A 10644-nucleotide genomic window follows, 5' to 3' on the forward strand; every position below is an offset into this window, starting at 1 on the left:
AGAAAACTGCACCGTACCTGGTTAACAGAAAATACAAATTCAGAATGCTGTCTGGAGTTTCTTCTGTGTGATTTTTTTCCCCCTTAAACAATTGAAAAATGAACAAAAAAGAAGGAAAAGTTAATTTAAACATCAAAGAAAAATGGCGCGAACCTCAACTAGTTCACGCGAAGCAGTGCAGATCTGCTGATATAGAGCAGCCAAAAATAAATAAAACAACACAAATTACGTAAAATTGACACCACACGATTCCCAACTTTGTGAGTTATGAGTGTAACACACTAATGAACAATTTACAAAGAAATAAAACTAATAAGGGTGGACACTCGGCGATTCACGTCTTACCTCAGCCACGGCTCCCAGCAGTCTAAGTGCGCATGTTCATTAGCACCTGCTAGCGTGCTCGTGGTGAGTTCAAGTACCCTCAGACAGATGAAATACTCTGGTGCAAATGTATGAAAACGGCAGTTTACCATGGATTTGGTGGAATTACACTAATAAACTTAACACTCGTTACATTCACCCCTCCTAGAATTCCACCAAATATTCACAACACATCGGCAGAGAACCAGGTTCGTGCAAAGAAACAGAGACCAATTTCGCAAGAATCAAATTCTTGAATCAGTTTAGAGAAACTCTGATTTAACAGATTAAAAGAAGTAAACAGGTTGATCAAGTCTGTTAACCCTTTTAGAATACAGAGATGCAGCCTACATCCCTAATTACACTGGTCAAAATAAATTAATAACCAAATGTCATAATACACAAACATCAACAGCAGATGAAAAGAAAAAGACCCAACTAAACTGTAAGTCACACCCACACAGGTTCCTGCATCATGAATTCTATGAATCTGGTCACAGGTTTAACTACGCGACCCGTTCTAGAAACAAAGTACCCTGGAACATGGGCTGAACTCACTGGTGGTACAGATCTATAGTCACTGTTGGATTCTTCGTGTCCTGAGTCAAGTAAGGGTCTAGTGTCAGTCAGAGGACTGGTCACATCAGCTCTTGGTGAGTCACCATCAGCACCGGCAACGACTGGTGGGAGATCAGGGGTAATATCCTCTTCAAGGTCCCCCAAAACACTGTGGGAACCAGACGCATCTGATCCCAGACTAGTTTTCACTGAACCACCGATGATGCTGTTGTCACACCCAGACGAAACCCAAGTAGCGGTCCGCTCTTCCGGAGAATCATGTAAGAGGCTATTCAGGTCACTCAGATCCACGCTTTCTGTGTCACACCCCTCCGAAGTTGCTCCAACACCAAGATGTTGTGACTCAACAACAGGAAGGAAGCTTACATCAAGCAGCAGATTCCTGTGGACAACTTTGCAGCGTCCGTTCGAATCCTGTATTTTGTAGACATGAATTTGTGGTTGACAGGCCACAACAGTGTAGACTGTAGGTTCCCATTTGTCAGCCAGTTTCTTCTTGCCACGTTCACCTCTATTGGCTAGGAGCACTCTGTCGCCAATCTGGAGGGCAACACCCTTGATTTTTTTGTTGTACCCCTTTGCCTGATGTTTTTGCTGATGCACGGCGTGCTGCTGTGCCACTTTTGCAGCCTCTGCAAGGTTTGTGAGAAGTGTGGCTGAATAGGTGGTGAAATCAGTCACATCAGAGTCATGAAGAACTGACCGGAACACTATATCAACAGGAAGACGGGGAACACGACCAAACATTAGATAAAAAGGGGCAAACCCTGTAGTCTCATGGACAGTGGCATTATAAGCAAACGTCAATGTCTGGATTTGCTGAGCCCACTCCTGCTTTGTTCTTAAAGGGAGTGCTCTGATCATGTTGCCTAATGTGCGGTTGAAACGCTCTGTTCCTCCGTTGCCCATAGGGTGGTAGGCAGTGGTGTGAGACTTAGCCACACCTGACAGACGCAGGAGTTCAGACAACAGTTCGCTTTCAAAATTGGCCCCCTGGTCAGAATGGATGCGCTCAGGGAAGCCATAAATGCAAAACACATTATCCCAGAGCTTTTTGGCAACTTGTTTCGCTGACTGGTTGCGACAAGGAAAAGCATGGGCCATCTTCGTGAAGTGATCGGTTACAACTAACACTTCCACAGAACGCTTGTTCTTGTCCTCCGCTGACCAAAAGTCAATACAGACTAACTCCATTGGAGCAGTGGTCCTTATGCTCTCTAGCGGAGCACGCGCGGCTGGTTCTGGAGTCTTGGCAAGAACACAACGTGGGCAACACCGGACATATTCAGAGACGTCTCGTTCCATATATGGCCAAAAGAACCGCTGCCTAGAAAGATGGAGAGTCCTAGCCTGGCCCTGATGACCAGCTAAATCATGGACACCTTCCAAGGCCTTCTTCCTGAGATCAGTGGGTAGGACAAACTGGAGCCTCTTCATCTTGGTTGCTGGATCTTTAGTTTCCCTATACAGAAGTCCATCTCTGACCACGAGTCTCTCCCAGGATTTCAACAGAGTTAGTTGGCTGGGATTAAATCCAGACCTTTCACGTCTCGAGGGGCGCACTTTGCGGATGAGAAATGGCAGCAGCTTTGAGACTGTGACATCCCGTCGTTGACTGTCCTCCATTTCACTCAAGGTGAAAGACGGCAGAGGCTCAGGATCGGTGTGCTGCAGTGATTGCACATGTTGAAGGAGACAAACAGCTTGAGTTTCTGCACCTCTTTGCCAGTGATCATGGTGCTGGAAAACTGCCTTAACCTCCGGAGAATGAACTGAGTTTGGGGTGGGAACGATGGTGGTGTGCAAGAGCTGAACTTCCTGGTTATGTTGGAGACCGAGTCTGAAAGCATCTTGCACCATGTTAACCTCAGCCCCATCAGCTTCCTGGATCAATCTGCTGTATGGTTCCTTCAAGAGTCTGTCACTGACGGGTGAGGCAAAAGGTTCACGGCTTAAAGCATCAGCCACAACATTTTTAGGACCTGGGATGTATTTCAGGTCAAAGTCGTAGGCTGAAAGCTTCGCCACCCACCGTTGTTCGTAAGCATCCAACTTTGGTTTGGTGAGCACGTGGACCAAAGGATTGTTATCGGTCCATACTGTGAATTTGTGCCCCTTAAGCCAGTGACTGAATTTCTCTGTGATGCTCCACTTCCGGGCCATGAACTCGAGTCTGTGAGCAGGGTATCGTTGTTGCGATTTGCTTAAGGTTTTACTAGCAAATGCAACTGGACGGGCTTTATCTTCACCAACAGGGAGCTGAGATAAAACTGCACCAAGGCCGTCTAAGGATGCATCAACAGAGAGAATAAAGGGCCTGTTGAAATCTGGGTGGGCCATCACAGCACAGTTCAAGAGAGCACTCTTTAGCTTCTCAAAAGCCTCATCACAAGCTGGAGTCCAGTCCGCTTCAGTCAATTTCCTGAATGTCCCGACTCCTCTTCTCATTTGAGGGTGTTTGCTCTTCCGCTTCTGTCCAGCCGTGAGAGCGAACAGAGGTTTTGCAATAGCTGAACACCGAGGGATGAAACTCTGATAAAAAAACACCATCCCCAAGAAGGACTTCAGTTTTTTTACGGAGGGGGTAGAACCATCAACATCCATCAGAGACTCTTTGGGCATGTTGGAGATCATAGCCACTCTGGAAGGATCCACAGATACTCCCTCTTGGTCAATAAAATGTCCCAAGAATTTGACAGATCTGCGCAGAAGATGGCATTTCTTTGGACTCAGCTTGAGATGGTTATCCCTCAGCTTCTGGAAAACAACATGCAGTCTTTGAAGAGCTTCTTCCTCAGTTGAAGCAAAAACTAGCAGATCATCCAAATAACAGAGTAGACTGGTAAAGTTGAGGTCTCCAAAGATATTCAACATCATGCGCATGAATGATGCAGGGCTATTACAGAGTCCTTGGGGCATTCTGTTGTACTCGTATAGCCCAACAGGGGTAGTGAAAGCGGTGTAGTGCTTGTCTTCTTCACACATGGGGACGTTATAAAACCCTGATGTCAAGTCCATTGTGCTGAAAAACGTATTGCCGCCTAGAGCTGCTAGACAGTCAGCCTGGTGAGGGAGCGGGTGTGCATCCTTTAGTGTCCGTGCGTTCAGCCATCTGAAATCCGTACAGATACGTAAGTTTCCATCCTTCTTCCAGACCATAACCAGAGGAGATGCATATTCGCTAACTGATTTGCGGATGATTCCCTTCTCTTCCATATCTGTCAGAACCTGACGTAGCTTTTGGTAATGAGCTGGAGGCACCCTGCGATATGGCATGCGAAAGGGTCGTTCGTCTGTCAGGTGGATGCGATGAACAAAACCCTGTGCCTCACCACAATCCAGGGGATGACGTGAGAAGATGTCTTCATACTGCTCTATCAGTTCCACGAGTTTCTCCTTTGAGCGAGAGCTAGCCTGACAGGAGTCGATGTCAAGCTCCCTCAATCCCAGTTCATTCAGCGTGGCTTTAAGGTCATTTTGTGAGACAGATGGTCTAGGTTGGGATTCTGAATCTCGAACCTCACTGGTGCAATGATTCTGGCTCAGGCTGAAATCCTCAATGGCAACACATGTCGAGACATCAGCAACTTTGGAATTTCGTCTGAGAATGACCGGTCTGGTAAGAGGGTTGGTAATCTTCAAAGGAACCCATCTGTCCCCATACATGGAGGTGACGAGACGTCCCACCAACATGTTCCTGGGTCTGGCTCTAGAAGAGCAGGGCTCTACCAGGATGGTGCTGCCTGGTGAAACAGGAGAGAAGGTTGGGAGTTTCCCCCACACCAAATGTTCCTTTTGTGGAAGAAGAGTAACTGCACGATGCAACCTTACTGTTCCAATGAGGGAAGGAGCGTCCGCCCCCCTCCATCTCACTGAACAGGACATCATGTCAAGGAAATGTTCATATTCAGGAAGAGAGTGTTTGCAGTCGTTGGAAACATGTTTCCAAAACCCACTGTCATTCTTAAGAACACTCATCAACTTCTTCAGAACGTTTGAACCAATAATGAGGTCATCTCTCTGGCCAGGAACAACCAAGACAGGAACAATGCACCTCATCCCATAGATAGTGAGCGTAAAGTCATATATACACCTTGGATGAGTCTGCTTACCGCCACAACCGACCAGAAGAACTTGCTCTGCCGACTTTGGATCTCCAATCTTTGCTCCTGCCTCCAACAGTTTGTGTACTGCTCCTTCACTCACTGTGCAAGCCATAGACCCTGAATCAATCATGCCTCTCAGTTCAACATTGTCAACCTGAACCTGGGCATAGAATAACTCGCTAAAGGCTGGAACCTCTGTTGTCTTTTGAACTACAACTTGGTATCCCTCTGGAGCGATGGAGCATGCGTTGACATAGACAAGCTCAAGATCTGTTTCAGCAATGAGGGTTTTTGGTTCATCACTCACACTGCCCCTCTCCGAGCGTGAGTGTCCTAGTTTCCCGAAGGCTGGGTCTGGTTAGCACAGGTCTGAGTACGGTTCTGTAAAGGCAGTTGGTTCCGTCTTGGGCAGTTCTTTTTCCAGTGTCCAGGAGAGAAGCATGCCAGACAAAGATTGTTTCTTCTACAGTGTGAAAGAGTCGAGTGAGCCGCATCACCGCATATTTTGCAGGATCTTGGAAAGCGATCAGGGGCTGCATGCTGACCTGAACCTGATGATGCTGGAGTGTGGTGAGCGACCAAACAGTCCAATAACCGTGTCAGAGAGCGTACACCCTCCAAATGCAAAGATTGGTTCAAGACAGGGGTAGAAGCATTCATTGTTGGGTCAGAAGAAAACTGTGGTGTGGGTGGGGCAGATGACGGCAGCAAAGGGACTGACTGCTGCAGAGCCTGCATGCTTGACAGTCGAGCACTGGAAGTTATGTTTGCTTTTTCTGTTGGTCCACATGCATGTTCACCAGCAGCTGCAGATTGGGGGTAACTAGTCACAACCCTTGGCGAGGTGGAGAACTGGCGGTTTCTAGCCCGACTCTCCCGCTGGAACATGGTGATGCGCTCCTGAACCTCACTAGTTGTCCATTCTTCTGCAGATTTAAAACTCAGCCTGTTTGCAAGGACTGGGTCTGGGCAATACTTAATGAACATCATAGACACCTCCCTGCCTGGGTCCACCACACTTCTACCTTGTCTCCGCAGGCATTCATCAGCAACGTCGATGGCCTTGTTCAGCCTGATCCAGTAGTCCATCACACTTTCGGTGGGGAGTGGCTTGGTGTCATAAAAGTCAGCCATGGGCATAGCAGAGTAGGCTAGCTCACCAAAGTGCTGCTTTAATAAGTCGAATATAACAGCAGGTGTTTGAGAGTCGTCAGTCAATGGAAGATCACGTAAAGTCACTGTCACTACATTTCTAGCTTTTCCCAACAACTTAGTTAAAACTTCAGTTTTCTGTTGTTGAACTGGAAATTCTTTCTTAGACAGAAAAAGCTCTACCATCTGAACCCACTCATAAACTGAGCATTTGTCACTCCCATCACCTCTGTATATTGGTGGTTCCTTAACATCAGACTGCATTACAAGTTTGACACCAGACAGGTTCAGCTCAGGATGACTTGGAGCTGTTTGAAAACTGCTGTGGGACTGTGAAGGAGAACTCCCAACATTGTTCTGAATCTGAGCAGCAATAGACTGACCAATCTGATTAGCCAGGTCAGATATTAAAATGCTGAGCTCAGCTCTGTCTGTGTCTTGTGAGTTTGTAACATGTAAGGGGGGGTTTACACGAGTAGAGCTCAACCTCGGCGTTCTTAACGCTCCTACCTGGGGAGTCTCAGTAACATCTTTAAACCATCCCCTCCCAAAACCCACATTCGAATTAACCGCCCCATCAGAAACACATTCATCAACGTCTGGATTATGTGTCGTAAACATGGCGAGAAACCAAAATAAAACAGGACTGAAAAAATATCAGACACTACAGAATTCGAAAAAAAAATGCTCAACTCGACCTAATTAAATCACTAAGTCCAAAATATTAACACTCCAAACCAAACAAACTTGAAAAGCAGTGATGAGATGATCTTCCCGGTGATCGAGATGACGTCGATGCTTCTGGAATCCAAGAGGTCACGGCACCAATGTAACTGGTGGAGTTTTCCGCTCTGCGTTGTGTTCAGGCGAATGAGAGACCACACTTGGATGCCGAGTCAAACTCTTTTAATCTGGTTAACAGAAAATACAAATTCAGAATGCTGTCTGGAGTTTCTTCTGTGTGATTTTTTTCCCCCTCAGCCACGGCTCCCAGCAGTCTCAGTGCTCATGCTTATTAGCACCTCCCCCCACAGCATGTAAAGTAATACAAAAAGAACACGATAAAAAGAGAAAACTGCACCGTACCTGGTTAACAGAAAATACAAATTCAGAATGCTGTCTGGAGTTTCTTCTGTGTGATTTTTTTCCCCCTTAAACAATTGAAAAATGAACAAAAAAGAAGGAAAAGTTAATTTAAACATCAAAGAAAAATGGCGCGAACCTCAACTAGTTCACGCGAAGCAGTGCAGATCTGCTGATATAGAGCAGCCAAAAATAAATAAAACACAAATTACGTAAAATTGACACCACACGATTCCCAACTTTGTGAGTTATGAGTGTAACACACTAATGAACAATTTACAAAGAAATAAAACTAATAAGGGTGGACACTCGGCGATTCACGTCTTACCTCAGCCACGGCTCCCAGCAGTCTAAGTGCGCATGTTCATTAGCACCTGCTAGCGTGCTCGTGGTGAGTTCAAGTACCCTCAGACAGATGAAATACTCTGGTGCAAATGTATGAAAACGGCAGTTTACCATGGATTTGGTGGAATTACACTAATAAACTTAACACTCGTTACACAGGCAAAAAAATCATTTGAAAAAGGTTGTATTCTCCCCCCTCTGCTCCTTTCTGATCATCCACCTGCAGACAACTAGATCCATGAACGTCTTTGTTTTCCTGGTCTGAGCTGAAATCTGGTTTCAGAACTGGACGGCTGGATAGCTCTGATGTTGCTCATCCTTTTTGTTGCAATGTTGCAAGGTTGAGGTGTTGGAAGCTGTAAGCTAGCAGTGTAAACAGAGAACTCTCAGCATCAGGGAAAGGAAGGGGTTGCTCTGTGCCAATAGTCCCACCCACAACTCAGATGGGAATTACTAATGAACTCCTGCCACCTTGTGGAAAGCACACTCACTGGCCACTTTGCTAGGCACAGCGTTTCAAATGTCTTCTTAACACAAATTTCTAAGCAGCCAATCACATTTACATAGACATGGTCCTACATAGACATTGTCCAGACGATCTGCTGCAGTTCAACCTGAGCATCAGAACAGGGAAGAAAGGTGATTGAAGTGACTTTGAAGGTGGCATGGTTGTTGGTGTCAAACTGGAGGCAGATGGACTACAGCAGCAGAAGACCACACCGGGTACCACTGCTGTCAGCTAAGAACAGGAAACTGAGGCTACAATTCACTCAGACTCACCAAAACTGGACCATAGAAGATTGAAAAACGTTGTCTGGTCTGATGAGTCTCCATTTCTGCTGCCACAGTCAGATGGTAGGGTCAGAACTTGATATCAACAACATGAAAGCATGGATCCATCCTGCCTGGTATCAACGGTTCAGGCTGGTAGTGGTGGTGTCATGGTGTGGGGGATATTTCCTGGCAGACTTTGGGCCCCTTAGTACCAACTGAGCATGGTTCCAACGCCACAGCCTACCTGAGTGTTGTTGCTGACCATGTCCATCCCTTTCTGACCACAGTGGACCATCTTCTGATGTTTACTTCCAGCAGGATAAGGCTCCATGTCATCAAGCTGGAATCATCTCAGACTGGTTTCTAGAACATGACAATGAGTTCTCTGGACTCAAACGGCCTCCACAGTCACCAGAACCCAATAGAGAACCTTTGGGATGTGGTGGAACGGGAGATCAGCATCATGGATGCTCAGCCGACAAATCTGCAGCAACTGTGTGATGCTGTCATGTCAGTATGGACCAAAGTCTCTGAGGAATGCTTCCAGAACCTTGTTGAATCGATGCCACCAAGGATTAAGGTGGTTCTACAGACTAAAGGGGGTCCAACCCGGTACCAGCAAGGTTGGACCTAATAAAGTGGTCGGTGAGTAAAACTGAAAATGAAACAGGTTTTTTGACTTTACCTAAAAGCAGCATAATCCTAATGAAAAGACCACGGGTAATGGTTTTATGACAGATCAAAAGATGCGATACCTTCATGGCTCGTTAAGAAACCTTTCATTTTTAGTGAACTAGGTAACATTAAAAACACCAACATAACAAAACAGTAATGCATAACCTATTGCTGCAGTAATAGAAATTTACCAGGTCAAAAGTTCAGTCTTCTGTCTGGGCTAAAGTGCTCCCTGTCCAAATCAAGGCTATTTTTGTAGGCACTAAAAAACCAATTAAACTTTTTTGTTGTCTGTGCTCAGATAAGAACAAAGACCTTTTGTTAGAATCCTCTGTTTCCTCACAGTTTTGCTCCTCCTCCTCCTCGGCTTCAAAACAGCTCAACACCGAGGTTTGGGAGGTCAGAGGCCTCCTTTCATGTTCGTGTCACTTAATTGGACCGCTCTCCAAATCTGATCACGGAACATGTGATAAAAGTCTTTTTGCTTTTATCCCCAAAATCCTTCATACATTTTTCCCGAACTCAAGTGTTTTTACTTCTTTGCTAGTTTGTGTTGGTTGCTGTTGGACCCATTTACCACCAAAAGGAATGACTCATACAGAACAAAACCACTAACTTGTGTTGACGCTATACTGAAAACTGAGAGGTCAATATGAAGATGTACCAAGTACAAGCCTGAGAGGGACAAGCTGCCATAGATTTCAAAGGAAGGTTGTGTGGCCGGTGACAGTCTGGCAACTTGTCCAGGGTGGGCCCTGCCTTCGCCCATCAGTAGCCAGGACAGACTCCGGCAACACCGTGACCCTGTACGGGACGTAGCTGATTAAGACAATCGACGGACAGTTAGAACTGCTCAAGCTAGTATTTAAAAACCAACAAAACCTAAAGAAGAGTTTGCTTATTTCTCTGTAAAGCTTTAATAAGACAGGTTGGTCGACACCGAACTAACTTTAACAAACACAAATAAAGATGCAAAAAAAAAAAGAAATTTTTTTAGCTTTAGACATTTAAGGCCTCTTGGTGGGGAGGGTGTTTGGACATCACTGTGAGTAAACAGGAGATGAACTCTCAGTACCCTACCTGCCAATTTTAACTGCACCCTCTAGTACACACACCCTTTTACCCCCCAAAAATATACTCTCCAACACACACACACACACATACCGGCACACACACACACACACACGCTCTCAAACACACATACATTATACAAGGAAGGTGGGATCCCTGATCTTCTGTCCTCTACCCCATCCCTGGCAGGGGGTACCAGGCCCTTGGCAACAGCGGCCGCGTCCCTTGGGTGCTGGTTTCCTGGGCCCGGCAGCCCAGATCCCTGACTTCTCTGGCAAGACCAAGAGCCGGGGATCACATCACATCTTATCCTGGGGTGTCCGTGTCCCTGTGGTGTGGGTTCTGGTCCTTGCCCTCGAGCTTTGTCCAAATTCCATCTATGGGTGAGCCTGGTCAGGCCATGTTTATAACACTCCTTGTGGACCCCCACCACTCTAGGGCGTCTTCCTCCTGGTCAGGGGTGACTGGCCCCTGCCATGCGCTCACCTGGACCAAC

The sequence above is a fragment of the Oryzias latipes genome, chromosome 19 (genome assembly GCF_053564925.1).
Source record: "Oryzias latipes strain Hd-rR chromosome 19, Olatipes_Hd-rR_3.1".
Taxonomy (NCBI): domain Eukaryota; kingdom Metazoa; phylum Chordata; class Actinopteri; order Beloniformes; family Adrianichthyidae; genus Oryzias; species Oryzias latipes.